Genomic DNA, 13,169 nt, shown 5'->3' on the forward strand with positions numbered 1-13,169 from the left:
ACATAGAGCCCTATGAAGAATAGCGAATTAGATAGAAAAGCCAATATTTTTTTTTCTTTCCTCCTATAAAACACTCCATTGTTGTTTCGCAAATTCTCTCACTTATTTAGCCTATTTTAGACTCCACAGGAGAGAATGATGGCAGAGAAAGATGATGATTATGTTGAGTACATCCCAGTTGCAAAGAGGAGGGCATTAGAAGCCCAGAAAATATTGCAACGGAAAGGTAAATCTTCTACCCTGGAAGCAGAGGAAGCTGAAAAATTGAAGCATGTAAAAGCAAAGCCGAGTTTGCAAGTAAAGGCCTCACAGTTGAAAAAAGAACAACTTGAAATTAGCCCTACTGAACAAATGGTACAACAGGAGAAAGAGATGATTGAGCATCTTTCTGATCGCAAAACTTTGATGTCTGTTCGGGAGTTGGCTAAAGGGATTACTTACACAGAACCATTGTTTACGGGGTGGAAACCGCCGTTGAATATAAGGAGACTGTCTAAGAAAGTGTATGATGCAATAAGGAAGCAGTGACATATTATTGTGGATGGTGAAGATATTCCTCCACCAATTAAGAATTTTAAGAATTTGAGATTTCCTGACCCGATTTTGAAGAAGCTGAAAGCGAAGGGGATTGTGCAACCTACCCCTATTCAGGTTCAAGGTCTTCGTGTTATATTAGCAGGAAGGGATACGATAGGCATAGCATTTACGGGTTCTGGTAAGACACTGGTGTTTGTTTTGCCACTGATCATGGTGGCACTTCAAGAAGAAATAATGATGCCAATTGCCCCTGGAGAAGGGCCATTTGGTTTAATTGTCTGTCCATCACGAGAACTTGCAAGACAAACTTATGAAGTTGTGGAGCAGTTTCTTGTACCCATGAGGGAGTACGGTTATCCAGAGTTAAGGCCATTGCTTTGCATTGGTGGAGTTGACATGAAGTCTCAGTTGGAGGTTGTGAAAAAAGGAGTTCACATTGTGGTTGCTACGCCAGGAAGACTCAAAGATATGCTTGCAAAGAAGAAAATGAATCTTGACAGTTGCAGGTAACTTTGTTCTCCTTGGACTTAACAAGTTGTATGTTGTGCTTGGTATTTTTTGCTCTCTCTGTTTGCCTTGTGAATCACATATTATGAAGCCATTTCCTTTCTAAGTACCAAGCTAATATTATCTGTATTTTTTGTGTTATATTTGGCACCAAATATAATTGGTGTCTGTTCTTAGTCCTTGTGATGATGACTGGTTCTGTGAGAAGCATATGCTCTTTAATGTCAGCTATTAGTTTTTGATTTGCATGATACTTTGCCATGTTAGAGGTCAATCTTAAGTGTTGAGAGGATTTGTGATCTCTGTGTTCTATTGGAAAATAGAAGAGCATAATTTCTTTTCAGATATTGTTATGTATGAATGCATGCTTTGGTTAAATGTAGAATGTGTAGACATCAATTGGACATACAACCATTAGGACTTTTTAGACTTTCTTGTACATTCCTTTCTGATTCTCCCACCCCACTTCTCATCATTTGAAATGATATCATTGAAATCCCCTGCAACGATCCACTTGTCTCCCTACAATTTGATTCTTTCCTTAATAACTTTCCATTGTTCCTTTCCAATAAGAGCATCACAGCTAGCGTACAAGCCAATAAACCACCAGTCTTGTTGTGACTCCTGGTCATTCAGATGAGCTTCTAAGGTGAAAGCTGATTGGAGTACCCGTACCATTTTAATTTCCCTTCTCCACATCAAAGCCATACCACCTGATCTGTTCATAGCTTCCACTACTATACTCTCCTCAAAACTAAGTTTCCTCCTAACATTCTCCATAAACCTTGATTTGTTCTTAGTCTCTCTAAAAAAAATCATATTAGGGGAGAGGAGGTTATTAGCCTCCTTCAGCTGGGGAATTGTCAAGGGGCTCCCTGCACCTTGGCAATTCCACACCAGCACTCTCATATTCCTTGGGGAGGCCAGGATAGGCTGGTCTCCACTCCCTCAGCTATGATCTCTTCACCTCCTATTCCTCACTCTGCTTATTCCTCTTTAAATTCTGCTCAGTCATCTCAATATCTTCCATATCCATCTCTATCTGGCTACTCTTTCTCTTTCCTTGAGTTTCCAACATCACATTATTTCCATTCAGCTCTCTCAAAGGTCGTCTGGCTCTAACTTGTGGTTTATACTGCCTCTTTCCTCCCTTGACCTGTTTGATGTTTGGTTCCTGCTTCTGTTCTCCGGTATCCATTTTTATTTGTACTGTTTCTTCTTTATCCTCTATCTCCTTATTCTCCTTTACCTTCACTAGTTCCCCTTGGCTCTCATCCCCTTGTTGCTTAAGGTTATCCTGAACTGTTACCTCCCCTCTACATTGCTTTTTACTCTCCATCAGTTCCTTTTCAACCCCTTGAACACGCATGATCCTTCCATTTCCTCCTGGAATTTTTAGTTCTAGTAGACCTCTTGCGATACTCCCGGATTCACCTTCCCTCTTACCTTTTCCTTGGTTCCTTTCCTGCATTTTCTGGATTTCTGCTTCTCCTCCTAGGAAGTATTCATCCATTAGTTGTCCTTTAACCTCCAAGTTGGAACTTGTCTTGCTCACAATCTCAGTTCTAACATTCATCTTCTGTAATTCCTCTCCTAAACCTATTCCCTTTGCACCTCCTCCCTCCTTGGGGATTAGCTCTCAATTTTTAAAACCCCAGACAACTTTACCCTTTGTATATCTGTTGTCTGACTGGTCTTTCTGTGGCGATCCCTTTCCCCAGCTTGCTCTCATCCACGGTCCATACTGGTTGTCTACCTTATCCTTTCCCACTCCCACCTCCACTTTACAGCTCCTTTCACTGTGCCCCACTATCCCACATTAATAGCAAAAATCAGGGCACCTTTCATACCTGAAAGATAACCATTTAATTGGACCGTAGTTCCTCTCATCAAAGGCTTGGAGATGTCTGCTTCCACTGGGATTTTTTGGTGCCTTCCTTCCTTGCTTCCAGTTTGGGGAACTATCACTTCTCTTACTTCTTTGAAGACCTTCCCTATCTTCCGACCCACATCTTTTGATATCCAGTGCACAGGTAATTTCCAAACTTGGATCCATAGTGGTGCAGTTCTAAAAGCCCTGTCATCTTCCTCTATCCCTTCAGTCCATTTGTTTATCACCAGGATTTGATTATCCAAAATCCAAGGCCCTCCCCCTAAGATCCTTTCTCGCTCATTTTCAGATGGTAAGAAAAATTGAAAAAGGTTGGGACCAAGTTCAACAATCTTCAGTTCCTTTGGGTACCCCCAAGCAGTGTTAACAAAAATTTTTACTCGCACAAAATTAGCCACTTTTTCCCCAACTATTTTCCCTTCCAAGCTTGCCTGACATTCTCTTATTGCAGTATTCACATCTCCAAGATCCATAGCTGCTCCACCTAACTCCTCCTCAGACAGGGCAAACTTCCTTAATATGTTTGACAGCTCTTCTGCCATCGCATTCAGAGGAAATACTTATGGATTGTCACACTGATATCCTAACTAAACTAAACAGCAACCCAAAGCTTAACAGAGAAGAAAAGGAAAAGAAAGAAAAATTCCCAAAGAAGCTGCTTGTAGGAAGCTAAAAACTAATATACCTGAATTAATGAACCTTTTTAGTCTGCAAGGAACTGTAGTAAATTGGATTTAAAGGTACCTGTCTCATGCATTAACTGGTGGCCTGGATACTCAGCTAGGTGGAAGTGATCCACCTCTTTGTTCCACTACCAGGAGCTAACTTGTCTGCGTTTCTTCTCGTAACTTTTGGTGCTCCTTACTTTAATGCGTATTTATTTCTGGTTCAGCTATGATGCCTCCTTTTCGCTTGTCTGAATTGGTTTTAACTTTCAGTGAGAAAACAAAGGTTTAATATCTCTAAGAATCCCTCCTTGTTAGCAGATTAGATACTTTTCCTAGCAAATGCCTGGTTCAAGCACAAATTTTTGGAGCCAATCTCTAGATTTTTGAAAGTTTGAACTCTCATATAGGACCATATAGGACCCGAACCCGTTTTAATTATTTAATAATTAAAAAATATATACTTATCTATCTTTACTACTTTCATTCCCAAATTTTTCCAATCCCACCGCCGCACATCCCTTTTTCCCCTCACCCTCTTTTCTCTTTTGCTCTGCCTCCAGCCTCCCGCCTTCGCCAGTGACCAGTCCGCCGTGAAACACTGAAACCGGCGACGCTCTCAGCTCTCTGACTCTCTCCATCTCCAGCTCCAAAGAAGGCCAGCTCTTCCAGTCTCACTCTCTTCTCTTTTGCTCTCTCCATATCTGATGCCGGCGAGCTCTCTCCATCTCTGATGCCTGACGGTTGCAGCTCCAAAGAAGCCCAACTCTTCCAGCTCTTCCAGGCTTCTAGCAGCCCAATTTTCTTTCTCACAATCACAGGTATTTTTTTTTAAATTTTTCAATACCTGTGATTGTCTCAATAAATTAATTAGATTAATATAATACTTAACATGAAATGTAACTCAGAGTCTGTTGCTGTTAGTTTAAGGTAATTGAAATCAATTTGAAACTATCATCGTTGCTGTTGGAGTTCCTCAACTTTAATTGAAATTTTGAGGGCAGGAGATATCTACGTACTTAAAATCCGTGGACGGGTCAGTGACAAATTGCTAGGAGGGAAATTGAAAAGGGGAAATATTCTTCTGCTGTATGTCCCTGCGTATTGAGAAACCCAGACGTAATGCTAGATGTGTATAGATGTTAGTCTCTGCTGTATACGGAGGAACCATAGCGTTTCTTTTTCTTTTTTTTTTGAGCTCAAGAACGATCCCGTTTGAGTTATTATTTTTCATGGCTCTCTACAACCTGTTATTTAATTCTTCAATGTGTTTTTTTTTTAATTTTTTGGGGGGTTTCCCAAAGTGTTTCTTCTGAAATTGATACAGGAGAAGGTGTTCCCAAGGATGCTCCATTATTGTTTAGAAAATCCTTAGTCTTTCTTTATTGTAACGTTCGAGACTGCTAGCCTATTCTCCAATAAGGAAATGTGCGCGTGTACATGACTGTGGTAAACATGGGTTTAGAAGAACACTAGTTTTCCTTCTCTTAGAAGTAATTTTATACGCAGTCAATGTTCACAAATTTCCTGAAAATCTTCGTGAATATTTATGATTGCTAGTGATTGTGACTCAAACGCCCCTGACTAATATTGTCCCACAGTTAACCGCCCCATTGGGTCGTGGGTTTTGTTCCTGGGGGTGGTATTATCACAGTCAGCGCCGACTCCCGACCCCGGTGTGCCAGCGAGGACGCTGGGTCCCCTAAGGGGAGTGGATTGTAACGATCCCACATCAGCTAGAGAGGAAGTCGATTGTAACGATTCCACATCGGCTAGGGAGGAAGCCCTGGGGCTGCTTTAATAGCCTGTAGTGGTCTCTCCCACCTGACCGAAACCTTTTGGAGGGGTGCTGGGCCTCTTGACCTGCGGGTTTGGGCTCTTCATTTGTTGTGGGCTATAACCCCACCTCCAGGAACAAAACCCACGGCCCAATGGGACGGTTAACTGTGGGACAATATTGGTCAGGGGAGTTAGAGTTGGTATCAGAGCCGACTCCCGACCCCGGTGTGCCAGCGAGGACGCTGGGTCCCCTAAGGGGGGTGGATTGTAATGATCCCACATCGACTAGGGAGGAAGTCCTGGGGCTGCTTTAATAGCCTGTACTAGTTTCTCCCACCTGACCGAGGCCTTTTGGAGGGGTGCTGGGTCTCTTGACCTGCGGGTTTGGGCTCTTCACTTGTTGTGGGCTATAACCCCACCTCCAGGAACAAAACCCACGACCCAATAGGACGGTTAACTGTGGAACAATATTGGTCAGGGGCGGTTAACTGCTCCATTATTGTTTAGAAAATCCTTAGTCTTTCTTTATTGTAACGTTCGAGGCTGCTAGCCTATCCTCCAATAAGGAAATGTGTGCGTGTACATGACTGTGGTAAACATGGGTTTAGAAGGACACCAGTTTTCCTTCTCTTAGAAGAAATTTTATACGCGGTCAATGTTCACAAATTTCTTGAAAATCTTCGGGAATATTTATGATTGCTAGTGATTGTGACCCCAACGCTTTGGTCTCTAGGATTCGCCATTTTTGTCCAGCTATTGATAGTTGGAGTGGAATTTTCTACCAAAATTGGGAGTTGCATTTTTTTTCTTGGGGTAAATGAAAATTGCATGTGTTAACACCCAGCTATTGCCTTCTTCTTGCTTTTGTTATCTGTAAAAAAAAAAATGTATTGTTGCAGGGAGAAAAATGGGGCATAAAAGAACATGCAGTGGGACGGTATTGTTTGCCGGGTTAGCCCGACTCGGATCCGGGACCCGTCAGGTGCGGGTCTGATAGAAAGATAGGAGACCTGTCAGGTATTCTGGCCGAATCCGGAACTTATGCAGTATAACGGATCTGGGTCCGGAATTATTAATTCCAACCCGTTGACAGGCCTAGATTCGAGTCAACAGATTTTCTGTTATATGCGAGTCTTAATTCGACCCGCCAGCCCAATTTGGACCCGATTGCCATTTTACATAGAGCCCTATGAAGAATAGCGAATTAGATAGAAAAGCCAACATTTTTTTTTCTTTCCTCCTATAAAACACTCCATTGTTGTTTCACAAATTCTCTCACTTATTTAGCCTATTTTAGACTCCACAGGAGATAATGATGGCAGAGGAAGATGATGATTATGTTGAGTACATCCCAGTTGCAAAGAGGAGGGCATTTGAAACCCAGAAAATATTGCAACGGAAAGGTAAATCTTCTACCCTGGAAGCAGAGGAAGCTGAAAAATTGAAGCTTGTAGAAGCAAAGCTTAGTTTCCTAGTAAAGGCTTCACAGTTGAAAAAAGAACAACTTGAAATTAGCCCTACTGAACAAATGGTACAGCAGGAGAAAGAGATGATTGAGCATCTCTCTGATCGCAAAACTTTGATGTCTTATCGGGAGTTGGCTAAAGGGATTACTTACACGGAACCATTGTTTACGGGGTGGAAACCGCCGTTGAATATAAGGAGACTGTCTATGAAAGTGTGTGATGCAATAAGGAAGCAGTGGCATATTATTGTGGATGGCGAAGATATTCCTCCACCAATTAAAAATTTTAAGGATTTGAGATTTCCTGACCCGATTTTGAAGAAGCTGAAAGCGAAGGGGATTGTGCAACCAACCCCTATTCAGGTTCAAGGTCTTCCTGTTATATTAGCAGGAAGGGATATGATAGGCATAGCATTTACGGGTTCTGGTAAGACACTGGTGTTTGTTTTGCCACTGATCATGGTGGCACTTCAAGAAGAAATAATGATGCCAATTGCCCCTGGAGAAGGGCCATTTGGTTTGATTGTCTGTCCATCACGAGAACTTGCAAGACAAACTTATGAAGTTGTGGAGCAGTTTCTTGTACCCATGAGGGAGTACGGTTATCCAGAGTTAAGGCCATTGCTTTGCATTGGTGGAGTTGACATGAAGTCTCAGTTGGAGGTTGTGAAGAAAGGAGTTCACATTGTGGTTGCTACGCCAGGAAGACTCAAAGATATGCTTGCAAAGAAGAAAATGAATCTTGACAGTTGCAGGTAACTTTGTTCTCCTTGGACTTAACTAGTTGTATGTTGTGCTTGGTATTTTTTGCTCTCTCTGTTTGCCTTGTGAATCATATACTATGAAGCTGTTTCCTTTCTAAGTACCAAGCTAATATTATATGTATTTTTTGTTATATTTGGCACCAAATATAATTGGTGTCTGTTCTTAGTCCTTGTGATGATGACTGGTTCTGTGAGAAGCATATGCTCTTTAATGTCAGCTATTAGTTTTTGATTTGCATGATACTTTGCCATGTTAGAGGTCAATCTTAAGTGTTGAGAGGATTTGTGATCTCTGTGTTCTATTGGAAAATAGAAGAGCATAATTTCTTTTCAGATATTGTTATGTATGAATGCATGCTTTGGTTAAATGTAGAATGTGTAGACATCAATTGGACATACAACGATTAGGACTTTCTAGACTTTCTTGTACATTCCTTTCTGATTCTCCCACCCCACTTCTCATCATTTGAAATGATATCATTGAAATCCCCTGCAATGATCCACTTGTCACCCCACAATTTGCTTCTTTCCTTAATAACTTTCCATTGTTCCTTTCCAATAAGAGCATCACAGCTAGCGTACAAACCTATAAACCACCAGTCTTGTTGTGACTCCTGGTCATTCAGATGAGATTCTAAGGTGAAAGCTGATTGGAGTACCTGTACCATTTTAACTTCCCTTCTCCACATCAAAGCCATACCACCTGATCTGTTCATAGCTTCCACTACTATACTCTCCTCAAAACCAAGTTTCCTCCTAACATTCTCCATAAACCTTGCTTTGTTCTTAGTCTCTCTAAAGAAAATCATTTTAGGGGAGAGGAGGTTATTAGCCTCCTTCAGCTGGGGAATTGTCAAGGGGCTCCCTGCACCTTGGCAATTCCACACCAGCACTCTCATATTCCTTGGGGAGGCCAGGATAGGCTGGTCTCCACTCCCTCAGCTATGATCTCTTCACCTCCTATTCCTCACTCTGCTTATTCCTCTTTAAATTCTGCTCAGTCATCTCAATATCTTCCATATCCATCTCTATCTGGCTACTCTTTCTCTTTCCTTGAGTTTCCAACATCACATTATTTCCATTCAGCTCTCTCAAAGGTCGTCTGGCTCTAACTTGTGGTTTATACTGCCTCTTTCCTCCCTTGACCTGTTTGATGTTTGGTTCCTGCTTCTGTTCTCCGGTATCCATTTCCATTTGTACTGTTTCTTCTCTATCCTCTATCTTCTTATTCTCCTTTACCTTCACTAGTTCCCCTTGGCTCTCATCCCCTTGTTGCTTAAGGTTATCCTGAACTGTTACCTTTCCTCTACATTGCTTTTTACTCTCTATCTGTTCCTTTTCAACCCCTTCAACAGGCGTGATCCTTCCATTTCCTCCTGGGATTTTTAGTTCTAGTAGACCTCTTGCCATACTCCCGGATTCACCTTCCCTATTACCCTTTTCTTCGTTCCTTTCCTGCATTTTCTGGATTTCTGCTTCTCCTCCTAGGAAGTATTCATCCATTAGTTGTCCTTTAACCTCCAGGTTGGAACTTGTCTTGCTCACAATCTCAGTTCTAACATTCATCTTCTGTAATTCCTCTCCTAAACCTATTCCCTTTGCACCTCCTCCCTCCTTGGGGATTAGCTCTCCTTTTTTAAAACCCCAGACAGCTTTACCCTTTGTATATCTGTTGTCTGACTGGTCTTTCTGTGGCGATCCCTTTCCCCAGCTTGCTCTCATCCACGGTTCATACTGGTTGTCTACCTTATCCTTGCCGACTCCCACCTCCACTTTACAGCTCCTTTCACTGTGCCCCACTATCCCACATTTATAACAAAAATCAGGGCACCTTTCATACCTGAAAGATAACCATTTAATAGTTCCATTTAATTGGACCGTAGTTCCTCTCATCAAAGGCTTGGAGATGTCTGCTTCCACTGGGATTTTTTGGTGCCTTCCTTCCTTGCTTCCAGTTTGGGGAACTATCACTTCTCTTACTTCTTTGAAGACCTTCCCTATCTTCCGACCCACATCTTTTGATATCCAGTGCACAGGTAATTTCCAAACTTGGATCCATAGTGGTGCAGTTCTAAAATCCCTGTCATCTTCCTCTATCCCTTCAGTCCATTTGTTTATCACCAGGATTTGATTATCCAAAATCCAAGGCCCGCCCCCTGAGATCCTTTCCCGTTCATTTTCAGATGGTAAGAAAAATTGAAAAAGGTTGGGACCAAGTTCAACAATCTTCAGTTCCTTTGGGTGCCCCCAAGAAGTGTTAACAAAATTTTTTACTCCCACAAAATTAGCCACTTTTTCCCCAACTATTTTCCCTTCCAAGCTTGCCTGACATTCTCTTATTGCAGTATTCACATCTCCAAGGTCCAAAGCTGCTCCACCTAACTCCTCCTCAGACAGGGCAAACTTCCTTAATATGTCTGACAGGTCTTCCGCCATCGCATTCAGAGAAAATTCTTATGGATTGTCACACTGATATCCTAACTAAACTAAACAGCAACCCAAAGCTTAACAGAGAAGAAAAGGAAAAGAAAGAAAATTTCCCAAAAAAGCTGCTTGTAGGAAGCTAAAAACTAATATACCTGAATTAATGCACCTTCTTAGTCTGCAAGGAACTGTAGTAAATTGGATTTAAAGGTACCTGTCTCATGCATTAACTGGTGGCCTAGATACTCAGCTAGGTGGAAGTGATCAACCTCTTTGTTCCACTACCAGGAGCTAACTTGTCTGCATTTCTTCTCGTAACTTTTGGTGCTCCTTACTTTAATGCGTATTTATTTCTGGTTCAGCTATGATGCCTCCTTTTCGCTTGTCTGAACTGGTTTTAACTTTCAGTGAGAAAACAAAGGTTTAATATCTCTAAGAATCCCTCCTTATTAGCAGATTAGATACTTTTCCTAGCAAATGCCTGGTTCAAGCCCAAATTTTTGGAGCCAATCTCTAGATTTTTGAAAGTTTGAACTCTCATGAACAGAGAGAGAGAAGCTCTCTTCCTAAGAGAGAAAAAAGTTTGAACTCTCACGTGGAGTGATAAGTTTTGTATGTCAGCAGTTCTTATTGGTATTCACTATGTTGCAAAAGTTTCTATTCTGAATCCAAGTGATGAATTAAATGATAGTAAAAAGAATGTTTATGTTGTAGTGTTGTTACTTTTTTTTTTTTCCAAAAAGCTTGTTTATTGAAATAATGGACTGCTTAGGAAGAGTATATGTTGATATCATCATTATCTACACAAGATGCTACTGCTCGTATCTGGATTTGGAGGTAAATACACAATATAAAGCTACAATATGATCTTCAAAGTTGGTATAGATAATGTATTTTGGACATCATTGGAGAATTACTGGGAACTGGAAGAAAGCTTTGAAACCAAAATTTCTGTGTCATTAAAAAACTATCTTGGTATAATACGGCAGCATTTGACTTGTAAAAACAGAAAAAGAGGTCCTACTTCAGGTAGTGGTCATCTGAGAGCTGACAATTAGGTAGAGTTGTTAATCCACTTGACGGAAGAAGCCTTTCTGCCTAAAAAGGAATGATCCGTTGGGTTGGGGATTGCTCTCTCCACCAATCTATTCAATGCTGGAATTAGACCTGAGTCGGGCGGAAGAAGAGGTGCGGGGGGGGGGGAGCTCTCTGTTCCTGGTTCTCCAATTTGAAAATTTCTATAAAAAATTAGTAAGTAATCAATAGACAATGACATAATCCTGGTGCAAGTAGTTGGAGTTGGAATCTGACCAACATGTAATCCTTCAGCAGCTTTAGACTATTTAACTAAAACTTCTACCTGATGTTTTAGACACTGGTGGCTGCATATGATTTTAGAAGATCAACGAGCTAACTAATATGATGTTTTTCTTGATTTTTGGAGAATTTACATTTTCATGTCTGTCAAGGTAGCATACCTGTTGCTTGCAACTCCAATGGATCTTAGAGATGTCTGACGACAAAAACTAGGTGTATGGAAGCTGAAACTTGTACTTATTGCTACGTTTATAACTGATGGTGTGTATGGTTGAAGAATGAGTTCAACTGACATTGATGTGGGGTGTTGGTGGTTAAGCAAATATAACTTTCTTATTTTTTGGGTGTGGTGAGTAGGAAATAGTGATAGGTGCATTTGTTCTAGTTGTGCTGATTTAGGATCTAAGTTTCTTGAAAGAGTAGAATTCATAATTTCAAATGGGTGTAGTTTTTGCTCTTTGGATCTGTGCTATTTATTCTTATGGCACTTAAACTAGTAAGAACCTACAGAGTTATGTTTTACACCATTGTTAGCTGCTTCTTTCTACTTTTCTATTCTCTTAAATATTGGACCTCAAACCTACCACTTTGTTTCCTATGCAGGTATTTAACATTAGATGAAGCAGATAGGTTGGTGGATTTGGGTTTTGAAGATGACATAAGAGAAGTCTTTGATCACTTTAAAGCTCAGCATCAAACTCTTTTGTTTTCTGCCACAATGCCCACAAAGATCCAACACTTTGCAAGAAGCGCATTGGTTAAACCGGTTGTGGTTAATGTGGGAAGGGCTGGAGCGTCAAACCTTGATGTGATTCAAGAGGTGGAGTATGTTAAGCAAGAGGCAAAGATTGTTTACCTCCTTGAGTGCTTGCAGAAGACACCTCCTCCTGTTCTGATATTCTGTGAGAATAAAGCTGACGTTGATGACATTCACGAATATCTTCTGTTAAAGGGCGTTGAAGCAGTTGCAATTCATGGAGGAAAAGATCAAGAATAGAGAGAATATGCTATCAAGTCCTTTAAAGAAGGCAAGAAAGATGTGTTGGTTGCCACTGACGTTGCCTCAAAGGGTTTGGACTTTCCAGATATTCAGCACGTGATTAATTACGACATGCCAGCAGAAATAGAAAATTACGTTCATAGGATTGGTCGTACTGGAAGATGTGGGAAAACAGGAATTGCAACGACATTTATCAACAAAAATCAGAGTGAAACTACACTTCTAGATTTGAAGCATTTGCTGCAGGAGGCAAAACAGAGAATACCTCCAGTGGTGGCAGAATTGAATGATCCAATGGAGGATGTTGATGCAATCACAAATGCTAGTGGAGTCAAAGGCTGTGCTTACTGTGGCGGACTTGGTCATCGGATCCGTGATTGTCCCAAGTTGGAACATCAAAGGAGCACACAAATAGCAAGTTCAAGAAGAGACTACTATGGATCTGGAGGCTATCGCGGGGAAATTTGAGTTTTTTCCTTTGGATTGTGCCAATGAGTTTGTAAATGGAAACTGTTTGAAGGTAGAATATATTTTGTTGTAGTTGTTAACGTAATGATGTATCACAATTTTCCTTCTCTTTTTTGCGATAAATATTGTGGAAGCCCTAGACATAGGTGCGTCTTTATTTCCTTTTCCTTTTATTGTCAAATGGTAGAAGAGCATGTTGCAAATCCGACGAGGGAAAATATTTGGGAACGGTTATGCACGCGCCCTCCCTTACATGGTGTCACGGACAATTATATGCTACCTTGCTGTTCTTGTACAGTTGAACGCTACGTTACTTAGGTGTAAAATGTCACTTGTTTATGACACGAGGTAA

The 13,169-nt window shown here is 41.0% G+C and overlaps 1 pseudogene; it reads left to right on the top strand.

The window, feature by feature from the left end:
* Positions 1-122: 122 nt before the first annotated feature.
* Positions 123-12,940, top strand: LOC113715470 (DEAD-box ATP-dependent RNA helicase 35-like; annotated as a pseudogene).
* The last annotated feature ends 229 nt before the right edge of the window (positions 12,941-13,169 follow it).

The sequence above is a fragment of the Coffea arabica genome, chromosome 11c, assembly GCF_036785885.1.
Source record: "Coffea arabica cultivar ET-39 chromosome 11c, Coffea Arabica ET-39 HiFi, whole genome shotgun sequence".
NCBI lineage: Eukaryota > Viridiplantae > Streptophyta > Magnoliopsida > Gentianales > Rubiaceae > Coffea > Coffea arabica.